Consider the following 14848-nt stretch of genomic DNA (forward strand, 5'->3'; position numbering starts at 1 on the left):
ACCCAGTGGGTGTGTTACAGATCGTGACAGTCATGTGAAAAACAATGTAAACATTGCATATTAAAAAACCATGAACAAAGTGCAGATCAAATAGAAAATACATGTAGCATACATGTCATATACAATGTAACTAGGAATGAATAACACGAGTGTCAGTTAAAACAATCGATCTATCCGATCGGTGCGCTTTAGTCTAATATACTTTACAGGAGGGAGGAACAGAGAGGAGGGGCGATCAAGATAGAAAGCCTGAGTGATATATACTATCTGCATTCTGTGGCATCTATGTGCCCACAAGAGGAGATCCCTCTCGGGTAGGATGGCACTCAGTGATCCTATTGATGTCTTTGCATGGACTGCGGGTTCCGTGGTCATGACATGGCTTCACTTGGATAGTACAGATGGACACCCTGGTTTTTAAGGAGCCCCTGTCTTTCTGAGCTGCCCATACCCGTTATAATGTTAGTTGGATGCGTTACACTGAGTGCTACGATATAGTGGTTTCTTTCCATAAAGCAAGATGGCGCCGGTAGTAGGTTTTCCTTACTGAGCATGCACCTGGGGGTAGACGTCTGGACTCAGGAAGATGACGCTGCAACCTAGTCTGACGACACCGGACGCCTTCGGCATGCATATCCCTGATTGGTGCTGCACTGGGTGGAGTGTGATCACATGTTGAATATAATGCTGTGATTTGAGTTGTATCTTTGCTTGAAAAAGGCTGAAGTGCAGAGCCGAAACGTTGCACCACCTGGGTGAATAAAGGTTCACTTACTTTTATCCATTGGAGTGCCGCCCGTTTTTCTGGATTTATATATGTAGTGGGGGGATGTCGGTGGTTATAGCTGGAGCCAATGATTTGATGAAATGGAGCAGATGAATTTGAGTGTCTGCTTTATTTCTATCAGAACTCCCATTGTGCACTATATCTTTTGGTCATCATTTTTGAAAAATGGCATCTTCCTTATATATTTGGTCCCCTGATGAACTGGTGACTGTGGCACAGTGAAACGCTTTGGGACAGAGTCGATTTATTTATTGATACATTGGGACACCATTTTTTATTTACCCCTTGGTGCCCGTGCGGTGGGCGACATAGCCGCCGGGTTTCTGCTTTTTAAAACAGCAGATAACAACAGCACATGTATTCAATCAGCCATAAGGCATGACCACGGCATTATAGCAGTCCGGAGGCATAAACCGGGCGCTTCTGCTCCGGTAATAGCGTTCCCCGGCTGAGATCGGGGAACCTGTTACCAGTTACATTGCTCTAATGCACTGAAGCCTCAAGCAGGCTTCGGAGTCTATTAGGGGAATACACCAATACAGGCCACTAGGTGGCAGCACTGTATTGTTATATTAAAAATTAAGTGTTCAATGATGGCTATATAGCCATCAATGAACACAATGGGCAATCTAATGATTGCCAGTTATAGTCACCCAGGGTGTACTCCCAAGGGACGTTGTGGTCCTTTATGGATTTGCACGAGACTTATGGAAATCCACATAGGGACTTTTACAAATATTTGTGGATAAGACATCTGCTTGAATCTTTTAGACTCCTCCCCCTTTCAATACTGACATCATAGCTTTTTAAAATCACCTCTGAGACCGATATATGATATTCTCTCGCAAGCAACAACATTTGTGAAAACTGCTCCTATTATGACTTGGGAAAAAAAGATGGGTCGGGGGTGTACAGCTGAGACCTGGAGTAGGGCCATTCTCTTTTTCTCCAGAACATTTAGATCTGCAACCCACTATGAGACAGCTATGAAAACTCTTCTGCGCTGGTATTACATGCCCAAAAGGTTACACACTACCTTTCCAAATTCCTCATCCTATTGTTGGCGACTCTGTGGCCAGAGAGGAACGCTATACCATACCTTGTGGTCATGCCCCATCCTTCTTCCTTACTGGAACGCGGTATTCTCTTTACTAGCCGAAGTATGGCATTACAGAGTGGAACCTTCCCCGGGTTTGGATCTCCTTTTTTGGAAATAGTCTCCTTTCCGGTATCAGCACGAACAATAGTAGGCTATGTTTTAATGATTGCAAAATTGGTGGTGGTGCTCTGGAAGGGGCCGAAACCTCCAGACTTGAAGAAGGTGGTGGCGACACTTAACACCACATGCACTTATGAAAAACTACTTTCCTATAGGGTATTACACAACACCAAGGTGGATAGAATGTGGCAACTCTGGATGACACACCCTTCATGTAAACACTGAAAACTCAACTGCATAAGCTGTGGCTTCAGCACAGTACACAGTTTATTTTGTTGATTTTGTGTTCACATTTTGAAACTACAATTGTTTGTTTTTACAAACTGACTGATTTGCTATTCCATTTTGGATAAATCTATGCAATGTACATTAATATGTTGAAAATCCTATAAAAATAATTGAAACTGAAAATTAGGGACAAATAGGGACATATTTCCCTTCATCATAGTGCCCAAAAGTCCAGAAAAATCATTTGATGGCACCTTATGGTATTTTAAATTTCATTTAATAAAGGTTATGTTTTAGTCGTGATGGTCTGTGTTACGTATGTTTTAATATCCCACTGAGCACCATTATCTGACTACTTGACGGTCTGCAAAGTCAGAACTGTGACTTTTTTTCTTTCTCCACTTTGTAAGAGCCTTCCAGGCCCAGGATTGTCAACTGTACTGCGAAGATGTGGGGAAGAGTGCTTGCTGGAAAATTTTCTGGAAGCCCCACCAGGTGGATATTGTTCCCGCGGGACCTGTTTCAAGATCATCTATCTTGTCGGTAAGCCTGGATGCATCCTGCAGGAGTTCCCGGATGCGGGTGTAGGTCCCCGCTATGTCGTCTTCGACCGTCGACATTTGGCGTTCTGTCTCATCCAGCCTTTCGGTATGGAAGAAAACCTGGAGGGCAGCCAATACAGTGGTGGAGAGAGTGGTTTAGACGTCAGGGGAGATTTTTTTTGACCACTTTGATGGTCATGGTTTTTATAATCTACACAGGGGTGTTGGGAGCTGCAATCCGAGTCTCCCCTCTCCTCCAAGCAATCGTCCCTGTCGGAGGCAGCGTGGGTCAGCACCATCTTGTCCCACCACGTGGTGGGAGACATGACCATTGCGGTGACATTGTGATGTGGACCTCCCTACTTGTGTGGATCAGATTAGGTGGTCGGGGTGCCCATCCCTTATTTATTGCTGGATTAGAGGTCCGCTGGGCGATCAGATCGACCATTAATTTATTATAGGTTAAAAAAGGTAAATCTGTGGAAGACTCTGGGGCACATTTACTAAAAAACTGATGTATTGGTAAAGCCTGTCTTCAATTTGCGCCAGTTATTTTCCTTTCAGAAATTTGGTTTGTAATTTTTTTTTTTTTTTTAAGTCCTACATCTAGTGATCGTAAGATTCAAATTCACTAACTGGCCTAAATAGTATGCACATGAAAATGTGGTGCAAGTGAGCTGAATTTTGGCGCATGTTGCAATGAAAGTAGGAAAATTGTGGCGCAACTTGCCACTCAAAACAGAGACAGAAAAGTACGCCAGCCCTGTGGTGACATAGAAATAATTTTTATGACAACTGGCACAAAATAAGGTGCATCGACAGAAATTAGGCGCAAAACTTAGAAAACGTCAGAATTTATCTTAAAACTCAAAATAGACGCAACAGACACAAATGCCTCAAAAACAGGTGCAAAAATAGTTGGTAAATGAGACTTAAAAAACAGGCCTCATGAAAACAGGTGGCGGCACTTTAGTAAATGTGCCCCTCTATGTTTAATGGTTTAGAGGAGAGGAGACATATTGTCACGGATGGTGTTGCAGAAAGCTGGAACTTATAAATAAACATCCGACTGGCTTGATCCCAAACTAAGGAGCATATGGGTGAGCCCTATAAAACCCCTAGAGCTCTCCCTGACTGCTATGCCCATGCAAAGGTCTTTCTGGTAGACGATTGCATGTCCACGTACCTAATACTATGTGACACCTGAAAACCCTATAATAGTGATGGGACACGACCACCGGCTCCCTGCACTTATGACGGACAGAGTCAGGGTCACCTAGAATCAAGCCAGCAAGGAAACACAAATAAAGGAAACAGACTTATCTGAGGAATCAGAAGAAGCAGGCTCCAGCAGTGAACAACTCATCCAGGAAGAAGTATAAACCGCAAAGTGAGGCAGTATGGGAGGGAATATAAAGGGAGACAATTAGTGTAAATAGGTGACAGCTGGGAGAAGGAAAGGAGAAGACAAGGTGAAACCAAAACAAAGAACGTCATGCAAGAGGTAGAGAAGAACGTCTAACAGACCTTCTCACAGACCTGGCGGTGACAGTACCCCTCCCTCTACGGGTGGACTCCAGATACTCAGAGCCCACCTTCTCAGGATGAGACCTATGGAAAGCCCTGATGAGATGAGTGGCCTTAATGTCCGCCACTGGGACCCACATCCTCTCCTCAGGACCATAACCCTCCCAATGAACGAGGTACTGGAGAGAACCGCGGATAATGCGAGAATCCACAATCCTAGAGACCTGAAATTCAAGATTACCATCAACAACAATTGGAGGAGGAGGCAAAGAGGAGGGTACAGTGGGTTAGACATAAGGTTTTAATAGGGACCTGTGAAAAACATTATGGATCTTCCAAGTCTGAGGAAGATCAAGACAAAAAGCAACGGGATTGAAGACGGACAAGATCTTGTAAGGCCCAATAAACTTAGGACCCAACTTCCATAACGGAACCTTCAGTTTGATATTCTTTGTAGACAACCACACCAGATCACCAACATTCAGGTCCGGACCAGGCACACGTCTCTTATCCGCCACACGCTTATATCTCTCATTATCTTCAGATTACCCTGAATCTTTTGCCAAATAAATGACAAAGACGAGGAAAATCTCTCCTCATCAGGTAAACCAGAAGACCCCTCTCCAGAGAATGTCCCAAACTGCGGATGAAACCCATATGCACCAAAAATTCCAGGAACTCTATTCATTGCTTTTGATTCATTACTTCTTGCATTGATGCCTGGAGTTCTTTATTTGTACTACAGTTATGTGGCTGCAATCAGGGCCGTCTTTTAATATTGATTGAACCCTGGGTAAGAATTTACTTGGGACCCCTGGATCCCGCCTTCCCACACCCTAGCATGCAATCACTCCCTCCACCACAACACACACACACAGAAAAATAAAAAACCCACACACCTCATAGAGTAGTAAACTTTGATGAGTGGCCACTAGAGGCGTTCCTTGGCAGCATTGTAATGTAAATGCTTGCAGAGACATGCTATAGACACCAGAACTACTACGTTTAGCTGTTGTGGTTCTGGTGACTATAGTGTCCCTTAATATAGAGGGGGGAAAAGAATCGGCACAAAAGTATCAAATAAAATGGCTGTATCATTATTCTAAAAATTAAAAAAGCACAACTTCTGACACAAATATATAGTATTTTGCAGATTTTCATTTTTTTATAATGTGCAGATAATACTGTACTACTAACCCCTCCATCCACCCCTACGTACAGGGTAATACAGGACCACATACCTCTTAAATCCAGCGACTTCTCTTTCCTCATCTTCTCCCTTCAGACCAGAGCACTATTTTTCATTCATTTCTCGTCTCTGCAGTTTGACAAGCAAAATCTTAGTTTACTACTTTTCCATCATCCTCCCATCTTTTGGGCAAATCATCCTACCACTCCCAATACTGTGCCGCTGTGCTCCCCAATACTATACTGCAGAAACAGATAAACCCCCTGATAGTAGTACCATGCAGATAGTGCTTTAAAATAACAGCGCCCAGCAAATTGTGCCCCTGACACTAATAGTGTAAACATAATGTTCAAAAAAATTATTGTGGTAAGCCAATACTGTGCCATGGTGCCCCCACAGTAATAGTGCTCCAAAAAGTCCCACCAATTGGAAAAATTCTTTGCTAGAGCACACATGGTAGTAATAGTGCTCCTACAGTGCCCCCAACATGTCCCCAGTGTGCCCCAGAAGTAATAATGATGCCATAGTGCCCATACAAGTAATCATGTTCCCCATAGGTAGATACTGCCCTGCTGCCCAGAGATACTGCTGGAGCTTCAGTTATTTCCCCTTCCCACTGCCAGAACACATCCCACATTAAGTATCCCACCAGTGAAATAGGAGTATAGACAAGCCCTATTGTTGCACTTATTTGATCAGTATTTACGCAGTGGAACCCATACTTCAATTACTACTGCGAGACTGCTGCTGTTTTTGACATCTATGAATTTGAGGCTCCATCTAGTGGCCATATCTGGCAATTCAAGGAACTCTATTCATTGCTTTTGACTTCTTGCATTGATGCCTGGAGTTCTTTATTTGTACTACAGTTATGTGGCTGCAATCAGGGCCGTGTTTAATATTGATTGAACCCTGGGTAAGAATTTACTTGGGCCCCCTGGATCCCGCCTTCCCACACCCTAGCATGCAATAATGCCCCGAGTATTAATTCTTCTTATAATGTGCCCGTGCAAAAAATACCCCCTTTTAATGTCCCCATAGTGCCCCATAATGTGCCAGTATAAAATACCCCTATATACTGCCCCAGTAAATGCCACCATAGTGCTCCTCGCCCCCCATAATGTACCAGTATAAAATGCTGCATATATAGTGCCCCAGTAGATGCCATCAGTGTCCCCCATAATTTACAGGTATGTTCGTGGCGGGCCTTATTCACTTTAATAGCAGGCGAACCTGAAAAACCTTCAGGTCATATTTGCAGCCAGCAAAAACTTGCTAGAAGTACACAAATAGTCCGACAACATGGACAGTGATATACCAGAGGGGTATCATTGGCAAAAATTTGCACAAAAAAATATGTATTTTAATCATGGGCCATTTTTATGCATCTTAAAGGGAAACTCTCAAAAATGTGCCCTGCTGGAGCCTAGAAAAGTTTTATTTCCTATCCGTTTGATGTATACAAATGTGCAGCACGCCACGTTTTTGTATTCTGCAGAGTCCATTAAAAAAATGCATTGCGTATTTTTTTTTCCGACCATGGAACTGTATGGTGAACGGACGCCACCATACAGCATCAGTCTGAGGCATCTGTTAACACATACATTCTTGGTATGCATTAAATGGATGGATAAAATAGGATGTGAACCCAGCCCTAGTGTCAGAATAAGCACCAGTACACAGCGGAGCAGCGTGGCTTTGAGGGGAGGCCGCCATGTACTGACAGAGAGCTACCTGGTCCTGGTGGTCAGGGATGAGGACTATGATTCCCAAGGATTATTTTCTACTGGGAAATACAGGGCACAGTATAATACACTAGAATATACACTGCCTGTCCCAAAAAAAAAAAAGGCGCCACCTGGATTTAACTAAGCAAATAGGTATGAGCCTCCTATTGGATAATTACTGCATGAGCGATTTATCTTTCAGCTGGCAACAAGTAATTTAGTGTTATATGAAGAAAAGTTGAAGTTAATAAAGTTATTTCAAGCATTTGGTGTGCTCTTTAAATCTACTGTTTCCATAGAACAGTGCTAGAGGAATTACAGAGTAATAGACAGTCTGGTTAGACTAAAAGTCAGAGATATCAAAATTCTTGTAATGCCACAGCACAAAAGGCACTTCATAGTACTGCGCCTGCCACAGTGGAACTATTACCCTCACATGGCGAAGTGATAGCTCTCCTCAACTATATGGCACCCCTCAATCAGTATTTGGTGGAAGTAGGTATATAGCACCCCTCAATCAGTATTTGGCGGAAACAGGTATATAGCATCCCTCAAATCAGTATTTGGTGGAAGAAAGTATATATCAATAGCACCCTTCAATCAGTATTTAGTGGAAGGTATATGCACCCCTCAATCAGTATTTGGTGGAAACAGGTATATAGCACCCCTCAATAAGTATTTGGTAGAAACAGGTACAGTACAGACCAAAAGTTTGGACACACCTTCTCAGTCAAAGAGTTTTCTTTATTTTCATGACTATGAAAATTGTAGATTCACACTGAAGGCATCAAAACTATGAATTAACACATGTGGAATTATATACATAACAAAAAAGTGTGAAACAACTGAAAATATGTCATATTCTAGGTTCTTCAAAGTAGCCACCTTTTGCTTTGATTACTGCTTTGCATACTCTTGGCATTCTCTTGAGGAGCTTCAAGAGGTAGTCACCTGAAATGGTCTTCCAACAGTCTTGAAGGAGTTCCCAGAGATGCTGAGCACTTGTTGGCCCTTTTGCCTTCACTCTGCGGTCCAGCTCACTCCAAACCATCTCGATTGGATTCAGGTCCGGTGTCCCTTTAGCCAATATCAGACCAGGATCTTCTAAATCTTCTAAATCAGCCCCCCCCCCCCCCCCCCAGGAGAGCTACGTGACAAAGCGTCTGCCTTCACATTCTTAACCCCAGGGCGATAGGTGACAACGAAATTCAATCTGGTAAAAAAACAACGACCATCTGGCCTGCCTTGGGTTCAGACGTTTAGTTGACTCCAGGTAAGCCAGATTTTTGTGATCGGTAATTACTGTAATAGGATGAATCGCTCCTTCCAACCAATGATGCCATTCCTCAAAAGCCCACTTAATGGCCAGCAACTCTCTATTACCCACATCATAATTCTATTCCACTGCCGAGAGTTTCTTAGAGAAGAATCCACATGAGCGCCATTTACTAGGTGAAGGACCCTGCGACAAGACTGCTCCTACCGCTACCTCAGATGCGTCAACTTCCACAATGAATGGCTGACACATCCAGTTGCACCAATATAGGAGCAGGAGCAAAACATTCTTTTACCACTGAAAAGGCTTGTAATGCCTCATTAGACCAGACTGAGACATCCGAACCTTTCCTTGTCATGTCCGTTAAAGGTTTAACCACAGTCCGCCATTAGATAATTTGCCCCAACACTGCCATCCATTAAGTCATTTGGCCCCCACAGTATTAATTTCTCCACAATGCCCCCACAGTATTAATTCCCCCCATGGTAGTACTTTGCCCCCACAGTATTAAATTGTCTCCCACACTGCCCCCAGAGTACTAATTTCCCCCACACTAGTAATTTGCCCCCACGTAGTAGTTTGCCCCCCACTGTCCCTTCAGTGATATTCTCCTGTGCCCCCCAAAGTTGGCACACACAAAAAATAAAAGCTAATACTTACCTGTGTCCCAGTCGGCAGTCCCTAGTCAATGGTGCAGGCGCGCTGCGCACACACGTCAGTGTGCTGTGTCCAAGCACAGACGCAGAGTGATGATGTCATCATGCCCGCCTGCGCCGGGATTTTACTACCGCATAGGCTTCAGGCCTACTAGGGCAGGTAGCGGCGGGGCAGGGAACTATGCACTCCCGTGCCACGCTGTTGTTTGTGCCCCGCGGTGCCCCAATTATAATACGCCACTGACCTTCAGACAGAGCCCCCTGGCCGGGTTTGCTTGAAGAGTGGTAGGAATGATGGCAGCTGGGCATCCAGCGTCCAGTCAATTTTCCTTTATTCAATAAAACACACAGCACTCAACACGTTTCAGGGGAGTTGAAGCCCCCTTCTTCAGGAGTAATACAGATCAAGTGTAAACCACGTAACTTAGTCTCGGCCACGGAGATCCGATCAGGATCATTGTAGATAAGACCTAGAAAAATGTATCTACGTGCCTGGAGGGACTGTGATCCGGTCGCTAGAGAAAAAGCCCAAGACTGAGAGTCCCCTTTAAACAACGAAATGACAATACCAACTCTTTGACTCTTATCCCCAGATGAGAACAGACGTAACTTAAAGTACAATTTACATGACTCTCTGAACAGAATGAAATTATTGCTTCCCCTCGAAAATCTGTCAGGAAGTGCGACCTTAGGTTCAGGACAGGCCTGGTAACTACTACTGGCACCAGCAGCCTGTGATCCCTGGATCTGCGTGCGGAGGTCAGCTACCTCCAAAAACAGACCCTGCAATTGTCTAGCCAGTGCCACGATAAAATCCAAAGCCTCACTGACCCAAACAAAAATAACGGTTTTAGGTGGTTTATAAGGTCACGGCGCGGTGTGGGAGGATAACTCAACACCTACCACAAGAGGGAAGGGAAAAGGTACTTGGCCTGGAAGGGACTAGGGAAAGGGGGAAAAAGTCACAACCTAGTGAGTCCCTAACCTGAGCCCTGACTACTATAAGTATGAACAGACCTTGATGGTAGGAATGTTCATACACTATAACCTAGGGCCCTATCTGACCCTGAAGGGCCCTGGAAATAGTGTCAGGACACAAGATGACCTGTTCCTTCCCAGCTGAAGGAACAGGAGACTCCCTCAGTCATAATAACAAAAGGTAGGGGAAAACCACGAACAAGAAATAGGGAAAAGACAACTCCAAAATATGCAGACGAGCGGGAACTCAGAGGAGAACCAGACACTAGCTCTTCACAACTAAAAGGAGCTATAAACCGCATAGCCTGATGAGTGAGGCCAGACTAAATAGAGGAGTAGGAATTACCACTCAAGCTACACCTGAGACCAGAGGTGTGGTCAAACCCAGCAACACAGAAGATTGAAACCAGGGAGGCTGTCAGATCACATCATGTGCAGCCAGTCTCCTAGATCTTCTGACCCCTGTCACAGGAGAGACAGTGACAGGTGAATAGAAACATAGAATGTGTCGGCAGATAAGAACCATTTGGCCCATCTAGTCTGCCCAATATACTGAATAGTAATACTTCCTGATATTACTTTTAAACCTTTGCCCCTCTTATTTAAACTATGTCCTCTTGTAGCAGTTTTTCTTATTTTAAATATTCTCTCCTCTTTTAACCTTGTTGATTCCCTTTATGTATTTAAAAGTTTCTATCATATCCCCTCTGTCTCCTGCCATGGAGGTGGACAATTCACGCTTGCATGATCACATTCTTAGGTTGGAGATACTTGAGTACAAATTGGAGTATTTGGAGAATCGTAATTGCAGAGCTAATATCAGAATTAGAGGTATGCCTGAATCGATTACAGCTTTACAACCAACTGTCCTTAATCTTTTTCAAGCCTTATTGCCTCAAGCAGACCCTAATATGTTTAGAATGGATCACATTCATAGAGCACTCGAAGAACCCAAGAAACCCTTATGTCCCCTGAGACATTGTTCTACGGCTGCACTACCCTGAAATGAGAGACTAAACTTTTGGTGGCTGCTCACAATTTGCAACTTCTCCTGGATGTTGAATCCTCTGTACAATTGTTTGCTGATCTAGCCCCTGCCACTCTGGAAAAAAAAGAGCGATTCGACATGTGAATATGGCCCGTCAGAGAGCCTAAATACGTTATCGCTGGGGCTTCCCTTTTCACGTAGCCTGTAAGACTGGATCCCACGACTATATAATCCTAAGGAAGGTTACGACATACTGCAACAGGAAGGCATTCCCTTCAACCAGCTGGAGGCAACTACTCCTCTGCTACAAAGACCAGCTAGATTGTCGAAAGTCCAGATCACAGCAAACTCCTGCCTTGCTTGGTGGACAGTTGGGATTTTTCTCGATTATATATTAGATAGCCAGGTCCATAAATATTGGGACGTCGACACAATTCTAACATTTTTGGCTCTATACACCACCACAATGGATTTGAAATGAAATGAACAATGTGCTTTAACTACAGACTGTCAGCTTTAATTTGAGGGTATTTACATCCAAATCAGGTGAACGGTGTAGGAATTACAACAGTTTGCATATGTGCCTCCCACTTGTTAAGGAACCAAAAGTAAATGGGACAGAATAATAATCATAAATCAAACTTTCACTTTTTAATACTTGGTTGCAAATCCTTTGCAGTCAATTACAGCCTGAACTCTGGAAGGCATAGACATCACCAGACGCTGGGTTTCATCCCTGGCGATGCTCTGCCAGGCCTCTACTGCAACTGTCTTCAGTTCCTGCTTGTTCTTGTGGCATTTTCCCTTCAGTTTTGTCTTCAGCAAGTGAAATGCATGCTCAATCGGATTCAGGTCAGATGATTGACTTGGCCATTGCATAACATTCCACTTCTTTCCCTTAAACAACTCTTTGGTTGCTTTTGCAGTATGCTTTGGGTCATTGTCCATCTGCACTGTGAAGCGCCGTGCAATGGGTTCTGAAGCATTTGGCTGAATATGAGCAGATAATATTGCCCAAAACACTTTTGAATTCATCCTGCTGCTTTTGTCAGCAGTCACATTATCAATAAATACAAGAGAACCAGTTCCACTGGTAGCCATACAGGCCCACGCCATGACACTACCACCACCGTGCTTCACTAATGAGGTGGTATGCTTAGGATCATGAGCAGTTCCTTTCCTTCTCCATACTCTTCTCTTCCCATCACTCTGGTACAAGTTGATCTTGGTCTCATCTGTCCATAGAATATTGTTCCAGAACTGTGAAGGCTTTTTTAGATGTCGTTTGGCAAACTCTAATCTGCCCTTCCTGTTTTTGAGGCTCCCCAATGGTTTACATCTTGTGGTGAACCTTCTGTATTCACGCTAGTGAAGTCTTCTCTTGATTGTTGACTTTGACACACATACACCTACCTCCTGGAGAGTGTTCTTGATCTAGCCAACTGTTGTGAAGGGTGTTTTCTTCACCAGGGAAAGAATTCTTCAGTCATCCACCACAGTTGTTTTCCGTGGTCTTCCGGGTCTTTTGGATTTGCTGAGCTCACTGATGCGTTCCTTCTTTTTAAGAATGTTCCAAACAGTTGTTTTGGCCACGCCTAATGTTTTTTCTATCTCTCTGATGGGTTTGTTTAGATTTTTCAGCCTAATGATGGCTTGCTTCACTGATGGTTACAGCTCTTTGGATCTCATCTTGAGAGTTGACAGCAACAGATTCCAAATGCAAAAAGCACACTTGAAATGAACTTTGGACTTTATCTGCTCATTGTAATTGGGATAATGAGGGAATAACACAAACCTGGTCATGGAACAGCTGCAAAGCCAATTGTCCCATTACTTTTTGTTCCTTAACAAGTGGGAGGCACATATGCAAACTGTTGTAATTCCTACACCGCTCACCTGATTTGGATGTAAATACCCTCAAATTAAAGATGACAGTCTGCAGTTAAAGCATATCTTGTTATTTTCATTTCAAATCCATTATGGTGGTGTATAGAGCCACAAATGTTAGAATTGTGTCGCTGTCCCAATATTTATGGACCTGACTGTTATTTTGCACAAGAGTACTTCTTTATTGTTTGGTGGAGCTTTACTATAGGTGGCCTCTTCAGCATCGTTTCCCTTAGTTGTAACAATTTTTGTCATTGAGGGTTTTGACTGTGACTTTGTAGATACAAGTGCCTGGTGACTGCAGTGGTCTCCCAGATCCTTGTTTGATCCGCCATCCTTTTGCTGTTATGACCAGTTTAGGTGTTCTTACTGTGTTATGGTGGCGAGGGTGGGATTCACCATGCCCCTTTTTCTAGAACTGTATGTTTCACTCATTTGCACTAGACTGTTTTATATGCAGTTTCACAAGTAGATCCAAATGTAAAACTTTTCTCCTTTTTTTTCTTCTTTTAGCTATTCTGTTACTGATGGTCCGCATTTGGATTCCATGATTACCTGTCTTAGGCGTTTCAGGGCACGTTGTCAGCAAATTTGGTCTGATACGCAGTTCTCGTTTTTGTTTGTGCAATTCTATTATTTTCGTTCTTACAAGTTATTGACTCCTTTATTGAAATGACTGTATATGGCTCTCATGGTCCTTTTTCCTATACCTGTCCTTCACCCTTTTCTCTCTCTCTCGAAATGCTCTGGATAGGACCTGCTGACTCAGGTTTCATATGCATTCTTTTTTGTTAGTCATGTGTAGAATTATCACCCATGTCAGGGGGTTCAATTCATCTCAAAAGAGACGCAAAGCTTTCATCCAGTATGATCAATTCAAGCCTGATATTTGTATTCAAGAATCCCAATTCACCTTAACGTCTTGTCTCAGATATTTTCATAGTAGATATGCTCTATTGGCTCATGCAACTTTTCCTGCTAAGAGCAGAGGTGTAGCTATTTTAATTAGAAACTCATTTTAGTTTCGGATTGAGTCCACTATCATAGACCCCGAGGGAAATATTATTTAGCTGCTTGGCTGTCTCACTTCTTAACCTCCATAGTCCCAACAAATTGCTCAGTAGAAGACACAATGTTTGAGTGGCTCTGCAAATACAGAGCCTTAGAGAAGGGTAATATTTCTCCTTATTCGGTTTTAAACTCACCACTTTCTGATACCAAGTTAGATTTTATGCATGGCTGGGAGGTGGATTTTGGGAGACCCTCACACTGGAGCAATGGCCTGAATGTTGTACGGCAACCAGCAAAGGAAGCTGATAAGTAATCTTGATGGAGGCTTCTTTAATGATACTTCACAGAAGGGGCGTTGCTAGGTTAAAATATTCATCACATAACATCACAGGTCATGTGACCAAGAAAACAGGCATTGGTTGAGAAGGACCTGCGATGATGTCACGATTATGTGACCAGTGCAGGTGAAGACAGCAGTGAAGAGGAGAAGAACTGGGGGAAGAAGCTGTGGTGATGTCTGCTACATGAGGAGACATAAGTGAAGGGAGAGGCAGAGCAATGCTGGGAGTTGTGGTTATTTAACTGGGACTGTATTTTAGGGCTAAAGACAGGGATGTTATTTACATGGAACTGTGTGTTGGAGGTGGCTGGGGTCATGTTATTAACATGGGACTGTATGTTGATGGTGGCTGTAGGAGAGAGTCCTGTTATTCACATGGGACTGAATGTTGGAGGGGGCTGGGGCAGGGTGATGTTATTTACATGGGACTGTATGTTGAAGACGGCTGTGGGAGGGGGTTATGTTATTTAGGACGGGTTCACATCACAGTTAT

The sequence above is a fragment of the Bufo gargarizans genome, unplaced genomic scaffold (assembly GCF_014858855.1).
Source record: "Bufo gargarizans isolate SCDJY-AF-19 unplaced genomic scaffold, ASM1485885v1 original_scaffold_1027_pilon, whole genome shotgun sequence".
NCBI classification, from domain to species: Eukaryota; Metazoa; Chordata; class Amphibia; order Anura; family Bufonidae; genus Bufo; species Bufo gargarizans.